This window comes from Ambystoma mexicanum, chromosome 1p (genome assembly GCF_040938575.1).
Source record: "Ambystoma mexicanum isolate Mex_15411 chromosome 1p, UKY_AmexF1_1, whole genome shotgun sequence".
Classification (NCBI taxonomy): Eukaryota; Metazoa; Chordata; class Amphibia; order Caudata; family Ambystomatidae; genus Ambystoma; species Ambystoma mexicanum.
The window spans coordinates 1,395,013,905-1,395,030,693 of record NC_090921.1 but is presented as its reverse complement, the minus strand read 5'-3'; the positions used below and the strand labels follow the sequence as shown (position 1 = coordinate 1,395,030,693).

Here is a 16,789-nt window from a genome sequence, read left to right as displayed (position 1 = left end):
TTTTTTAACTTAGTTAGTATTAGGTTTCATTAGTGGTGTTGGGCTCATGGACCCTTGAACATTCCTGTATATATTGTTATTTTTTGGGAGATACATTTTTTTAATTTCATATTGTTTACACCATGTCGTAATGGTTTTTCTTTGATTTCATGCTACATGTGTTTGCTTTGGACATAATCTATTGATTTTTCTATCCTTTGTTTTTTGGTTTCTCATTTTTGTTCCCGGACATGGACCTTTTATTTGCTTTGCCAGATAGTTGTATTAGTTTACTTATTTTTTTATTTAATACATTTTTATATTATCTTACACTTGTGTCATTTTTTCTTTGGTTTCTTACATGTCATGATATGGGTTTTGACATTCACTTGCACCCATTGTGTATGTGTGTGTGGCGGACATGTGTTCTTTTGCATACTTGCCTTTGGGGTTGTGTCATGTGATTGCATTCACTATGTGGGTGCATGCAATCCTTGCCTGGGTGTTTGTGCTGGGTATGCTGGCCATTACTGCCATTATTGTGTATCGTCAGGACCAGGGGCCAGGGGGACATGGGTGGGGGCCTGGTGGAGGGTGTCCCTGGTGGGTGGGGGGTGGGGGTGGTGGGAGACATGGGTTGGACATGGGTGGGGGCCTGCTGACAGGTTCCCCACAGTGGTGGGGGTGGTGGGAGACATGGGTGGGGGCCTGGTGGAGGGTGTCCCTGGTGGATGGGGGGTTGGGGGTGGTGGGAGACATGGGTGGGGGCCTGGTGGAGGGTGTCCCTGGTGGATGGGGGTTGGGGGTGGTGGGAGACATGGGTTGGACATGGGTGGGGGCCTGCTGGCAGGTTCCCCACAGTGCTGGGGGTGGGGGTGGTGGGAGACATGGGTGGGGGCCTGGTGGAGGGTGTCCCTGGTGGATGGGGGTTGGGGGTGGTGGGAGACATGGGTTGGACATGGGTGGGGGCCTGCTGACAGGTTCCCCACAGTGGTGGGGGTGGTGGGAGACATGGGTGGGGGCCTGGTGGAGGGTGTCCCTGGTGGATGGGGGGTTGGGGGTGGTGGGAGACATGGGTGGGGGCCTGGTGGAGGGTGTCCCTGGTGGTTGGGGGGTGGGGGTGGTGGGAGACATGGGTTGGACATGGGTGGGGGCCTGCTGGCAGGTTCCCCACAGTGCTGGGGGTGGGGGTGGTGGGAGACATGGGTGGGGGCCTGGTGGACGGTGTCCCTGGTGGATGGGGGGTGGGGGTGGTGGGAGACATGAGCAGGTGTGCAGGGTAGTTCCCTGTTGTGTGTGCTGCCTGCAGGGGCCGTGGAGGGTGTACAGGTAATGCCTGGGAGCACACAGCCAATTCGCGTGTGGAACTTCCCGCGCACCCCTGCAATCCACGTACCCTGCCATATCGCGTGTGGAACTTCCCGCGCACCCCTGGAATCCACGTAGCCGGCCATATCGCGTGTGGAACTTCCCGCGCACCCCTGAAATCCACGTTCCCTGCCATATCGCGTGTTGAACTTCCCGCGCACCCCTGAAATCCACGTAGCCGGCCATTTCGCGTGTGGAACTTCCCGCGCACCCCTGGAATCCACGTTCCCTGCCATATCGCGTGTTGAACTTCCCGCGCACCCCTGAAATCCACGTAGCCGGCCATTTCGCGTGTGGAACTTCCCGCGCACCCCTGGAATCCACGTACCCTGCCATATCGCGTGTGGAACTTCCCGCGCACCCCTGGAATCCACGTAGCCGGCCATATCGCGTGTGGAACTTCCCGCGCACCCCTGAAATCCACGTAGCCGGCCATTTCGCGTGTGCAACTTCCCGCGCACCCCTGAAATCCACGTACCCTGCCATATCTCGTGTGGAACTTCCCGCGCACCCCTGAAATCCACGTTCCCTGCCATTTCGCGTGTGGAACTTCCCGCGCACCCCTGAAATCCACGTAGCCGGCCATTTCGCGTGTGCAACTTCCCGCGCACCCCTGCAATCCACGTAGCCGGCCATATCGCGTGTGGAACTTCCCGCGCACCCCTGAAATCCACGTTCCCTGCCATTTCGCGTGTGGAACTTCCCGCGCACCCCTGCAATCCACGTACCCTGCCATATCGCGTGTGGAACTTCCCGCGCACCCCTGCAATCCACGTAGCCGGCCATATCGCGTGTGGAACTTACCGCGCACCCCTGAAATCCACGTAGCCGGCCATTTCGCGTGTGGAACTTCCCGCGCACCCCTGGAATCCACGTACCCTGCCATATCGCGTGTGGAACTTCCCGCGCACCCCTGGAATCCACGTAGCCGGCCATTTCGCGTGTGCAACTTCCCGCGCACCCCTGAAATCCACGTACCCTGCCATATCGCGTGTGTAACTTCCCGCGCACCCCTGCAATCCACGTAGCCGGCCATATCGCGTGTGGAACTTCCCGCGCACCCCTGAAATCCACGTTCCCTGCCATATCGCGTGTTGAACTTCCCGCGCACCCCTGAAATCCACGTACCCTGCCATATCGCGTGTGGAACTTCCCGCGCACCCCTGGAATCCACGTAGCCGGCCATTTCGCGTGTGTAACTTCCCGCGCACCCCTGCAATCCACGTAGCCGGCCATATCGCGTGTGGAACTTCCCGCGCACCCCTGAAATCCACGTTCCCTGCCATTTCGCGTGTGGAACTTCCCGCGCACCCCTGCAATCCACGTACCCTGCCATATCGCGTGTGGAACTTCCCGCGCACCCCTGCAATCCACGTAGCCGGCCATATCGCGTGTGGAACTTACCGCGCACCCCTGAAATCCACGTAGCCGGCCATTTCGCGTGTGGAACTTCCCGCGCACCCCTGGAATCCACGTACCCTGCCATATCGCGTGTGGAACTTCCCGCGCACCCCTGAAATTCACGTACCCGGCCATATCGCGTGTGGAACTTCCCGCGCACCCCTGAAATCCACGTAGCCGGCCATTTCGCGTGTGGAACTTCCCGCGCACCCCTGCAATCCACGTACCCTGCCATATCGCGTGTGGAACTTCCCGCGCACCCCTGCAATCCACGTAGCCGGCCATATCGCGTGTGGAACTTCCCGCGCATCCCTGAAATCCACGTTCCCTGCCATGTCGCGTGTGGAACTTCCCGCGCACCCCTGTAATCCACGTACCCTGCCATATCGCGTGTGGAACTTCCCGCGCACCCCTGAAATCCACGTACCCGGCCATATCGCGTGTGCAACTTACCGCGCACCCCGGTATGCACGCACACGTTTATTTTTTCTCTCTGCGCGTGTCTGTGTTTGTGGGTACCCCTTTGTACGTCATTTGTCCTGGAGGGCCACAGTATTGGACATTGATCATGTCTGTATATAGGTGCTATTTGTTGGCGCACCTTTTAGCGCACATTTCTTGCAGGCGCAGAGACGCTACCGCCTGCTTTCTTGTGGCGGTCGTGTTTGTGCCTGTTTGTGCCTGTGCGCTGCTTTGAGCGTGCGCTTTTTTGCCCTATTCTATTCCATGAATACGTGTTGTATGCGAGCGTGTGGGCGTTCCGCGCACTTGCCTCCTTAACTTTCCCCGTGCCGCCCACATTCTTCCCCATTCCGAGTGTTGTGCCCCATTTTATTCCCCATTCCGAGTGTCCCGCCCTGTGTCCCGCCTACTTTAGAGCTGTGCGCTGCGCTCGGAGTGATGGCGCAGTGGCCGTGGCGCACGACGTTGGTTGACCTGTGCGCCGGCCTGCGCCGCGCGTTTTTTCCGCGCACGTCCTCTGCTTTTCTTGCGCAGGGACTTCCATGAATCGACGTGCGCTGGTTTCCCTGCGCTTTGCGCTGATTTTCGGCGCAGCGCACGTATTGGCCCCTCTGCGCCGGGATTTTCAGCGCACATTTATTCCATGAATCGGCCTGTTAATCTTTTATTCTCGGAACTAGAACTTCTACTTAAAATGCTCTGCACTGAAGTCCCGATCCGCACAGTGGGTGACCTCTCTACCACAACTAAAGCCTGTCACTTACAGCTATTATCCACTCTACCACGCCAGTTCCTGGTTAACCTACACAACTTTCCAACTCACACCTGTCATAACTCCCATGACCTCATCTTCCTGTCCTCCACGTACACTCTCCAGGTCTCTCCATTACCTACTCTCCCTCTGTCGACTCTCTCATCAACTTTGCCATCTCCACTCCCATCCACTCACACCCCACTCCTACAAGTATTAACAAAAGCAAATTCAAATCTTTTTCAGAGGTCCCTTATCTGGACCAAGACAAGTCCTCCCTTCAAGCCCCCTTACAACCTCAAGTTGCCCACATTATTGATCTTCCCTTCGTCAAGTTAAACAATGAACTTATTTGCTCCTGTCACTCTTCTGCACATCCCTTTATCACCTCCAGTGGGCTCTGGTTAATTTTTGTTCAGTTGGAGGAGCGCAAATGCTTCCCACCATGTGAATAAGCAACTGGGTGCAGCGAGGGAACTTGAACCACACAATTGGCGTTTGAGGAGGTTTCCACCGGAGAGAACATGTTGATAACAATGGGTTTAAATGTTGCATTTTACAGTACACTTTTGGTGAAAACTTGAGCAACAGGTGACACAGTTTACAATCTGTTTTGTTGGGTAACACATGAAAGTATCCAACAGATGCAACTCACCAACAGTGCACAGGAGCATTTACCAATGCCTTTTTATAATTCCTTTGTCCACAATATATGCCAGCATTAAAACATGTTTATGCTGTTTGTGCCCATACATGTCCATGCCTGCTGCACTGGTATATGAAAATATTCCAATATAGGAACATACTCATGCTTGCTTTGCCCTAATGCAAGTAATGACACTATAAGAAAACATGGGCATACTGGCTCTAACAATATATGCCAGTATCCCCACATAAGGACCAACTCCTGTTGGTTTCACCAATTAGGAACATTCAGCACATTGGCTTTATCCTTGATACGAATGCCATGCTGCTGTAAGAAAACATGTCCACACAGGCGCAGCCAATGTGGGCAAGTACGGTCATGTAAGAACATTCATCATGCTGTCTTTTATCGTTGATTCCAGTAAAAAGTGACCACTACAGAGTAGGAAAACACGTCTAGGCTTGCTGCATCAATGTAGACCTATGCCCACATAAAACACTCAACAGGCTGGTTTTACCCTTGATGCCACTAGAAATTGCCATGCCACAAAAAGAAAACATGCCCACAATCACTCCACCATTGTAGCCTAGTAAAGCCATGTAAAAAAAATCCACTTTGCTGGCTTTCTCCTTAAACCAGTAAACAATTGCCACTACACAGTAAGAAAATAGGTTCACCTAAAAATCCTTATCATGTTGGCTTTACTCCTGATGTCACAGTAAGAAAACATGTCCTGATGACCTCCACCAATGTAGGCCAGTATTTCTATGTAAAAGCACTCATCATGCAGGCTTCACCCTGGATGGCCAGTAGAACAATACCATGCCACAGTAAGTAAATATGTAAATATGTCCGGACTGGCACCAGCAGTGTAAACCTGGACAGCCACTCATCATGCATGCTTTGCCTTTGATCCCAGTATAAGTTGTCATGCCACAGTAGAAAATATGTCCAGATGGGCTGCACCAATGTAGGCAAGTATGGCCACTTAAGAACACTCATCGTGTTGGATTTTTCCTTAATGCCAAGTAAAAAAATGACCTTGCCACATAAAAGAAAACTATATCTAGACGCGCCACAGCAATGTGGGCCAGCTGAGCCATGTAAGAGCACTTATCAAGCTGGCTTTAGCCTTGATTCTACTCGAAAATGCCAAGCCACACTAAAACTATGCCCAGAATGCCTGTGAAGCACAAATAGAATACTCTACCCCAAATCAGATACCCCCTCACCACGTGACACACACACACGCACATTTAAACAACTTTCAAAGTATACATTCACTCATTCACCCACTCACCCATAAATGCATTCATAGACTCTCATTCTCCCATGCTGAAAATGTAACAGGTAAACACTCATTCAAATGCATACAATGCAGCATTCAAACACTCTCATTCATTCACATGCACACCAAAACAACATACAGACACACTTACAGACACAAACCCACACAGGCATGCATACAAACATACATCACATACATAATATGTTTTTATTCGCTGACCTGCCACACCGTTCTGGAACTCCAGATGACTCTGCACTTGTTGCCTGCTGTGATGAAGGTCCTTGAGCACCCATGCTGCTTGCAACAGGAACCAGGGAGTAGGGAGAGCATCTGGCTCCTACACATAGGCAGTGGAGCCTCTGCATCCTGGGCCTATGAATGTGCAGATAGGGGCAGGAGTGGGGCAGCCAATGGGCCATGCAAGTCTGGTAAGCAAAACACCCTCCTTTGTATGGCCCATTGGGCATGCATGTTGGGATGAAAACTGTCAAAGTGAAGTCAAGTAAAAGCACACATCATGCAGGCTTCACCCTGGATGGCCAGTAGAACAATACCATGCAGCAGTAAGTAAATATGTAAATATGTCTGGACTGGAACCAGCAGTGTAAACCTGGACAGCCACTCATCATGCAGGCTTTGCTTTTAATCCCAGTATAAGTTGCCATGCCACTGTAGAAAATAAGTCCAGATTGGCTTCACCAATGTAGACCAGTATGGCCACTTAGATAAGTAAAGTCAGCTGTAGATGCACTTAATGTTTTCAATTGGCTTGTGTGGCTCACCCATAATGTGTGGTGGCTCGGTAGCCTGTCAGCCATTGTGAATGAGCTACCATTGAAACCCGCTCACCTCCTTTACCAAAGAATGTTTCCTGTAATCCAACATCTATGGACCGCCATGCTTCTCCACATATGCCACTGGCATAAGGATCGCTTCCTGAATTTCCTTTCTTCAAACAAAGTCTCTGTCCTTGCCCTTAACACAGCTTTTGACTCTACCAAATGCATTAACCATATTAACATCTCTTTGCTTACAGCACAGCAAACTCTCTATGACCCTCCAGGCCATGCTCCTACCACATAAAACATATCCTATCCACCTGTCTCTCTTCAGAACAATTTGCCACCTACTCCTCCTCCAAAACAACTAAAATATGAGTCACACTTTGTATCCTCTTTTCCTCCGCCCCTCACTCCTTCACGCCACCTCATGTCACTTCACCCAATCTCACTGCATTCTTCCCTCTTCATACCGTACTTTGTGCAGCTCTCGGGCACACAGTAGGATGAGGCCATGGTCCCGATAATTCAAAAATCGAGCAACCACTGGGTGAGGCTGTTTCCCTGGCATGGGTGCCAGAACCATTTTTCGGTGCACCCTCTCAACCAAAGCTGCACTGAAAAGGGGGGTCTGACAAGACATTCTTAAACTCCATGTTACTGTACGGAACAGATTCCGGAACCCAAAGTGCTTGTACGTCATTCCCCCTGAACCCCATGCCCAAATGTTAATTCTTTGCAATGATGCCCTTCACCTACTACTGCAAAGGGCAAGTGACCCCTCAGATAAAGTATCTTCCAGAAATCCCACTCTATGTTCCATCTCTGAAATGCAACCACTCATGCTTTATTTGATGGCCTTGTATCTCTTTGACTGCTCATTCTCCATCTAATGGAACTCTAGCACCTCCTCCCTCACACTGCTTCCTTTGGAATCCATCAAGGATCAGCCCTTGGCCTGCTCCTCTTCACTTGCTTCTGGGTAAACTGATTTAATAGTTTGGATTGTATTACCACCTCTATGAAACTACTGAGACTGAAGTCATCTTTCTATCTTCCTCCAATGCAACCACTCTCTCTCTCCATTTAAATGTCGAGTTCTCAGCTTCAAATTCATCCATAGTCGTGCTCCCTCTTTATTTGCAAACCACATTTTGCTCTACACTCCGCCTACAGCTATTTGAGCAACCTTTCACCTCAACATCGCCACCCCTGCCTATGGGGTATCCTTCAACATTTTCTCCTTCCCTCTACTACCTCCATATGCAGTAATGTTCTCCGACAGGCTTTCAAGCCAACCCATCAATGGAATTTTAAAAAACATCTCGTATGCTCCATCTGTTAGACAGGGAAGGGTTGTCTCCCACCCTGCACCACAACTCAAAGATTGACCCCATTCAACCAGTCAAGAAGACGTCACACACCTATCTACTGAATGTACATTTCTATGTTGTTCTCATGCTACAGCACTAAGACCTTGATGTATATAATATTTATTCTGTGTCTCAGTCAGTGTCATTGTTATATGTGCTAGTTATGGTACCACTTTTAGATCAGTTATATCTGATATTTGTGCTCCATCACTTGTTGAAGCTCTGCCACCTTTGCAATGAGTATGCCCCTACATTTTGGTTGCACTTAACTTTTCATTTATATTTCTTTATTTATGTTTTTTTCTTGCTGGGAAGGATGTTAAGGAACACGGTTGAGAATTTACTTGATGACAAGAAGAAAACGGTGTCAGTGGTCTGTGGAACACATGCAACCCAAGCACGCTCTTGTTTTTGTAAAGATACAAACAATAGTTATCAGATTGTTAATGCAAACTAGATAGGTAATAAATAGAGGTGTAGAATACACCTATATTGTCTTGGCCAAAACAATTTCATAAAGACAAATACTTCAAAGCATGTCTTTGTCAAAAGTTTGTTTACTCAAAAAGAGGTTTTTTATACGTGTATACAATTATCTCTCATTAATTTCACAATATTGTGATATATTGTGCCTCCGACGCTACTGTACCCTGCCACAGACTCTCTCACCTCTGGAGACATCAACAATATCATATCATCACGCCAAACCACAGAGGACTCTCATTATAACGGTAAGGTTCATCTCCGAACCCGAAACCTCCCCATATGGCTCATGACTCTGCCCTACTGTTACACTAGCGGGTGCTCCCAAGTGTCACACCCCAAACACGATGTATCCAGCATCTGTTCAGCGTTTACAACTTACCCCAGGCCACCTTAATACCAATATGTCTAACTTAACTGCTGAACACATTGCCCAGTTTGATTCTCCACTGCAATTCCTGCGATTCCCACTCCCCCTGAAGCTGTGCTATTATCACAACTTCGCATCTGCATGCCTGCCCCCTTGCGACTTGGGTAGGCACCATGCACTCTGCACTGTAGGAATTAGCTCTACAGCCGCCTGTGAGGTTGTAGCCACCCTCTCTCAGGATCACCCCCCTTCTTTTGCCTACATGTACACGGTCCTCAAGCAAGGCCGCTGCCGCCCTGCGAACCACTAATGTTCTCGTAATGTAACCAAGATTCTTGAGATATATCTAGAAAAGTGCTACTATAATGTAACTAAGCTGTCCTATGATGTAACTAAGAAGGTATGCCTGCCATGCAATTATAAAAGTACTCTTGTGATGCAACAAACTAAGTATTATCGTAACGTAAAAGAAAAAGTATTCCTGTCATATAACTAAGAAAGTATCCTATGTAACTAATAGAATATGCCTGTCTTGTAACTAAGAAAGTATCCATTCATGTGATGTCACTAAGAAAGTATTCCTGTCATGTATCCCTGCAACTTCTCCCTGTAACTAAGATCCCCACAAGTAACAGCGCCGCGATGCCTGAGGGCTGCCTGTGTGCTATACAAATGTAATAAATAAATAAATAAATAAATAAATAAATATTTTGTTCATATTGTACAGTATATTTCATGTTCAATATATAGTGCATAAGAATCACAGTGGTGGAGAAAAAATTATAAAAAAATACATAAGCTCAACGCGAAGGTGAAGTATTTGTGTTCATGAAATTGGGTTGCGAGTGTTCCAAAGACCGTGGACAGCGTTTCCTTTTGTTCTGTTCAGCCAAAACCTAGTGTCAGGGTTGTCATTCGCTCCTAAGCACCTCACTATACTTCTTAGTGAAATTAAAGTACCAACAGGTGTGCACTGGAGTACATCCTCGCTTTCTGTTAATTTACTTGATGATGTCATCACAGGCTTTATTTTCTATACATATGTCAGTAGACTTTTAAGCGTTAAGAGATAGGGTATTTTGTGGACCTTTGTGCACCATTATTTGTTAAGGTTCTTTTTTGGAGCCAATATGAGTTACACCTTGGGTGTACAGGGGTTCGTACCTTTAATCTTCTTTCTATGTTCACTTTTTTCTTTGTAACTTGTGAGGCTGAATACTTCTGTGATGTCATCACATGGTTTTCTTTCATCATGTGATCACATTGTTTTCACTTCAGCACACATACACATGTTCAGAGATAAGGATACATTCTCACCCAAAGATTCATTGCTGAGTTCTTTGGCCTGGAGTAGTATCCTTTCTATAAGATAGGTAAGTTGCTGCACAACCTCTTTTTACTAACAGATGACGCATAGGACATATTTCTTTCATCGGACATCACTTTGAATGCACATTTCTACATTCTGGTGCAGGTTTGTGACTGTGTTAAAAAACTGGGATTTTCTCCTAAAACATACCCAGATATTCATAGTATTATGTGCTATTTTCTATTCACATCCATGTTGATGGTTACGTCTTTTCACGGGTTGGTCTATTCCGTTATGTTTTCTAGAATTCAGTGCTATTTCGTTACCTTGTGAAACCTGGGACCTTTTCATCAAGTGATGCCCAGGTATTTGCTGATATTCACACTTTTCTTGAAGTCACTTTCAACATTGCTTAGGCTCACATAAGAACTATCGAGTTAAACAAAACAAGTATAAGTGAGATTGTCTAGAAGTTTTTTCGATAAGTTTGATAAAATTGTGTTAGGTTTTTGTAAAGGGCATAACTTTAATGTATGTTTTCAATTTTGATAGATATGATATGATATGGCATTTATAACACGCCAATACAGAAGGGTTTCAAGGCGCGACGAGGCAAGGGAGGGAGAACAGAGGGAAGACAGACAACGATCACACTAGGCTAGGTGTCATTCAGATTGCGCAAGTGCATGGGAAGGGGGAAGGGGTACATTGCTGTACATGGGATAATAGAATAAATAACAGTAGGTAAAGTATGCCCAGCAGGTGGCAAGTGCAAGGGTAAGAGCAGCCATCAGGTGTCAAGTGCTGGTAGTGGGACTGAAGGGGTACAGAAAGAGTCCACAAGTGCGAGGGTTGCCAGGAAGGCAGTGCAGGTAAGTGACTGGTGGGGGAAGGGACCTGGACCATAGATCAAATGGTGGCCAGGTAACCATTGCAGTATCAGTATCAGACAGGAAGTCAGCGGGGGAGAGGAGGAGAGAAACGAGAAGCAAAGAGAAAGGTTTTGAGGTGCTTCTGGAAACCCGAGATGATTGTCCTCAAGTTTCAGGGAGGCAGGGAGGCTGTTGCAGAGGGAGGCCCCAGCGGAAGAAAGAGATCTACCACCAACTTGTTGCTTGGAGAAGCGACTGACCCTGAGGGAGTTGGAGGCGGATAAGCAAAGAGATGTAGTGGAACACTAAATGGCTCAATTCATGGAATAGTGCGCAGAGATCCCAAAAAGCCTGTGCGCCGAAAACGACACTACACGACCCTGTGCGCAGGCATTTTTCTGTGCGCTCCACATATTCTTGGAACTGCCTGTGCAAAGTAACCGTATATGAAGTCGCAGCCGGAAAGCCCATGACACGCCCCCACGCAAAGCAAAAGCAGCCAGAAAGAGCTACCTTTGCATTGTCCCTAGTTGCGAATACATGGATCCTTAAAACAGTGCGTTGAGGCCCCCACAAGCAGGCCTGCATCTCAGGAACCCTCCGCCGGGTACCTCATAACTATTAACAGCACCCTGATAACATGCGCATGACTTTTTGTAACTCTGGTAAAACTCAGTAAATCTACGTGTAAACCCCCATAAACTGTTCCTGCACACGACTACACTGCATCTGCGAACCCCTAACTCAGATCAGAAGCCCGGCTGAGTACACGCACCCTGGAATCCAACACCTGATCATATATCTGCATGGCGAATCCTATGTCCAAGTGTCTGTACGCCTGCCTTCAGGTGCCGAATCGAATGAGGGATTTGCCTGGCCCATTCCCTGCCAAGAGGTTGCCGGCCAACATTTTCCCTTGTTCTTCCTCATCTGCATGGTGTCTCGCGCAACGCACTTGACCACACGCAAGAGATGTGCCGAGCCTGCGCAATGTCCCCACAATGTATGAAAAAGTGCTGCACAATCATCCACAAATCGATGAACAGGATTTTGCATGCATTTTGGCGCGCCTAGTCCCTATTTACCATGCAAATAATTCCATGATTCGGGCCCTAAAGAGTTAAATGGGGCAAATTCCTGTTTATTCTTTAGTTTTCGTCTGCATCTTGGGAAGAAATAACTGCTGCCTGCCAATTATGGTTTGCAGGCAGCATTTCTAAATCGATTCCTATGGAATCTGCCTGGTCTTCAGCAAGTGCTAAACCGAGATATGTTCCTTAGCAATCTATTTGTTTCATGTCTGCATGAACATATCATGCAGGTGCAAAATAAAACACAACAACAAGACAAAGGATGTCTTATCCCCTCTCTGTTGTCAGGTGTATTGACCCACGTTTGAGTCATTAAGCTGCAACATTTGGTGCTGTGGGCTTAGAAAATCCAAGATTGCCAAAAAGCCCACATGTGCGCCAGAATCCAGGAGAACCGCGCAGTTTGTGCGCACACCAAAATAGTCGCCTAACCTTCCACCCACCAGTGCGAGCGTGATGGGCCAGGGGTGCCATGAGTGGAATGTGTGCCAAAGGAAAAACAGCAATGCCTGTTAGCTTAAAAAGGCCTTTGAAATCACCTTGGTTTCTCTGAATGAAAGCTAAAAATGCCTATGTCAAACATTGCAGGTTATTCAAAAATCTCACTGAACACCAGCAGACATTTGGCAGAATTAAGTTTTGTGTGCATACAAAATCTGGAAAGAAAAAGAGCCCAAAACAATGTTCATAACAAAACTGGCTGAGCTGTGGAGGTCAGCATCTTACGTTAAACTGAACTGAAAACCACTAAAATCAAAATGTTTAAATTAAATGAGGGACCTACTTTTGAGTGTCACATAGTTTGTAACTGTTGAAATGTCATAATTTTGAACTTAGAATCAGCACTTTAGCTGCATGTGTAAAAATTGTCAGTTTGATTTGAATGTAGAAAACCGGGAACAAAAAGTGACATTCAGCTGAATTCTGCCTGACAACTACCCCCGACAGGAGAAACCTGCTCAGCCACTCTTCCCAGGCCTAGCTGCATCCTGCTTCCCCACCAAAAGGAGTTGACACCTCTCTGATTAGATTAGGGGAGGGGCACTGCAGGAGGTTGCACAAAGCCTTGTCCTGGACTCAGGCAAATGTTATATTGGGGGGGGGCGTAAAGTGGCTTCCTCTTGGGAGAAGTGGGAGGAGAAGTGCCTCTGGGAGCCACCCGAGCTGGAGGCGGGGACAGGCAGAAGCTTCCCCCATGTGCTTTGGAACCTAAACGACACCCATCTGGGCCAGAGCATAATTTTAAAAAGAAAGATAACTCGTAGTGCGGACTTGTCAGAATTATATAAGTAATATCATTATTCTTGTGATTTTTCTGTGCATGTTTTAAGAGTTGTTAGGACCCTGTGGTGTATGCTGGGGGGTTGCTAGTGGAAAATAGGGTCTTACTCCAAATGACTGCACATTAAAAATCTGACACTTCATCAATTAATGTCCATACTCCTTGCGCACATGTGTGTAATTTTTGGTAAATGTCCGATATTGGTAAACCAGTCAAAAAGCGCAAAATGTTGTCATTTTTGAATGCAAGCCCCCAGGAAGATCAGAGGCGGACAAGCATGGACCATAAGGAATATATAATGTGTACATGTAATTTCAACAAAATGTGTATCTGGGAAATATGTATTTGAATCAAATATAGATTTGTGGGCAAATTGACCAGGGGAGGATCCTCTGACCCATAAACAGACCTCATCATGATGACAATCCATTTCCTTCCCCCAATCATGGGAGAGGGGAGAATTGGGCCAATGACAAGTAGAGAGGGGCAGGCTTAGGAGCTTGCCTCTCCACCCACTTTTTAAAACACATAAAAAGAGACTGCTGGAACAGGTAGAGAGATTCAATTCCATTTTCTGCGGGACGCTCTGCCGGGAGACTCCAGACTTCACATCCATCAATCTTCAGAGACCAGAAATTTACTTCAGAACTTAAAGCAAGGGCTTAAACCCACAAACTGAGAACTCTTCTCTTAAAATCATTTGCAAACTATTCCACAGCCGGGCGAGCTGTCTGAATTCTTTTGCCAAGAACCTTTGCCAGTACCCAGAAAGCAGTGTTACATCCAGAATCCACTTGATCCGGACCGGAAAGCAGAGCAGTATCCAGAACCAGAGGCCGCTGTATCCAGAGAGGCTAGACAAGCAGAGCAGAACTGACCCAGACCGCTGTGAGCAGAACTAGAGATCCGGATCGCTGTGAGCAGAACCGGTGCCTGATTGACCCGCCGAGCACACAGAACCGCTGCTGGACGTGTTGACCAGATCCGTGACGAGGCCTATTTCAAATTTATATTGTGAGTACCTAGCAGAACTGTGCAGAACCAATCTCTTAGTTACAATAATCTGATCCAAACTATTTTAACCTAAGTAGAACTGCCTCATAGTAATCCTGTCATCTGTCATTCTAAAGCTGCGAGCTGTCATCTGTCATTCTGTCATTCTGCAGCTGCAAACTGTCACCTGTCATTTTGAGTTTTACTTTAAATCCGAAAATCTACCTTTATTAAATCGTCCGTATCTCTTGAACCGTTTGGGCTAGGAACAAAATTTAACTTTCACTTTAAAGACTTCCTACTCCCTATACTTTTTCCGCAATCGCGATTTACGCACTCACGAAAATTACCGCGATTTGCGATTTGGCTCAATTTCTCCACTTGTCAAAATAGCAGCTCCATTCTTTCCTTTGTTAAAATCCGTTTGCAACCTGGTAATAACTCATAGAGCATTGCTAAAGTGAGCCTGAACTAATACCAACAAGCATCTCTCACTCACCCTGAATCTCTAGAGGGAGTTAGAATCAGTTAGCACATTTTCCCATGCATTGCCATCACATTTAAAAGCATTTTGGGCCTGTGTTTCAAACTTCTACCTGTTTCCTCTAAGCTTGCTGGGGGGGAACTGAGTTCCGTATTGTATTTGATTGTATTCCTGAAGACTGTGTGTGTTACTTCCATCTCCTTGCATTGCATATAGGGGGGGTGAATTGCCACCAGGGGAAAAGTGAACATATTATCTCTTGTGAAACCATATCAGTTTATTTGCTGTACTGCATTTTATTCCACCTTGCATTTCCTTGAACCCATAAAGCATTTTCAGCTACCTCATCCTCTATACTACTCCTAAGTAATCAAGTGTACCACTGTAACATTACCCATTGTGGATCCACATCATATGTCTCAGTGTACTATCAGATATTAATTTATTATAAAAGTGTGATCTATATATATTGTTTAATTTTTCAAATAAACCTTTTAATTTGCAAAACAAACCTACTTCTTGGCTCAGTGGGGTCAGGGGGATTCTAAGAGAGGGGTGTTATATAAGGGTTGTCATCCAGAGTACATGAACTGGACCTACAAATATATCAATAAGGGTTTCCCTCAGTATCCCAGACTAGGCATTGACTTAGCTGTAGTGTTGAAGTGAAGCCGCTTAACAAAGTGGGGCTCGTCCGGGATTCTGGTTAGATCTATCACCTGTGCAGATTAATACAGTGTGCTAACTGACAGGAGACATACATCCGGTCGGATCACCACGCCGTGTTACGCTGTAAAGCACTCCTCAAAGGAACGCTCTAAGGAAACGGTCTGTTTTGCAAAAATAAAATACAAACTTCTGTAAGTCAGGAAGGAACTCTAATTCCAGAATGACGACACTGGTAGACATCAAAATAGCCAGAGAGCACTTCTTACATAAGCTATTTGTGAGAGGTGAATGGACTCATCAGGACCAAACGGTCTGGTTGCAGGCAATCGTGCAACAGTTCACTGAAACAGGGTCAGATTTATGGAGAGATCAGGGTCCCCTACATGTGGCCCTGAGTGAACTATATATGGCCCCTAAAGCCAAAGATGAACATAATAAGATTGCCAGGATAGCGGCATATTTGTACCTATATATGGGAGCCATGCAGGACAAATGTGCTGAAGGCCGAGATCTGGCAAATAGGCAACAGATGGCGCTAGAGAAGGCCCAATCTGATCTGGACTCTTCTGAGCAGAGGCTGCTCAGGAGCCAGGAGTCAGAAAAGGACAGCAGACAGTACATCACTAAAATAAAGGAGGATATGGATGTACTGCAACAGGAAAAGGCGGACCAGGATACCAGATTTCTGGCCTTGCAGAAGGAGTACCAAGAAGGTTTGGACTCCCTACTGCAGAGCCAGAAAAAGCTGGAGCAACAATTAGATTTCAATAGGGCATGTGCTGAGCAAGTAGTCACCCTGAAAAGCCACCTAGATAGGGAAAAAGAGGAAAGCAATAAACTGATTTTGAAAGACCTGGATACCCAGGCAGAGTTTGACCAGGAGCGCCAGAAAGCTGGTGCCTTCCAAAGGCAAAGGGACGACCTGGCGGCACAGATGCAGGCTCTTAGTCAGGAAAGGGATACCTTAGGCCAGGAAGTCTGCCAATTAAAAAGGAAAATGGAAGAAAATCACCTGGCCCTCCAGGGACTGGGTGACCTCCAAAAAGAACACCAGAACTTGTTAGAGCACACCAGGAGGGTGGAGGAGGCTCTGGCAAGAAAGGAGCAGGCCAGTAGGGATGGGACTCAGGAGGTAACTCTCCTGGAGCAGAGACTGGCCCAGTACACCAGGACCAATCAGGAGGCACAG

The 16,789-nt window shown here is 47.1% G+C and overlaps 1 long non-coding RNA gene across 2 annotated transcripts in view; it reads left to right on the top strand.

Moving 5' to 3' along the window:
- The window catches only part of LOC138454866 (uncharacterized), a 388,570-nt gene that overhangs the window by 216,971 nt on the left and 154,810 nt on the right, over positions 1-16,789 (top strand). The window contains exon 3 of one of the 2 annotated variants that reach the window (XR_011261527.1): positions 8,363-9,580. The exons of the other annotated variant lie outside the window; for it this stretch is intronic. This is a non-coding gene — a long non-coding RNA (uncharacterized lncRNA). Of the gene's footprint in view, positions 1-8,362; positions 9,581-16,789 lie in introns of those variants that run through there. 2 annotated transcript variants of the gene reach the window in all.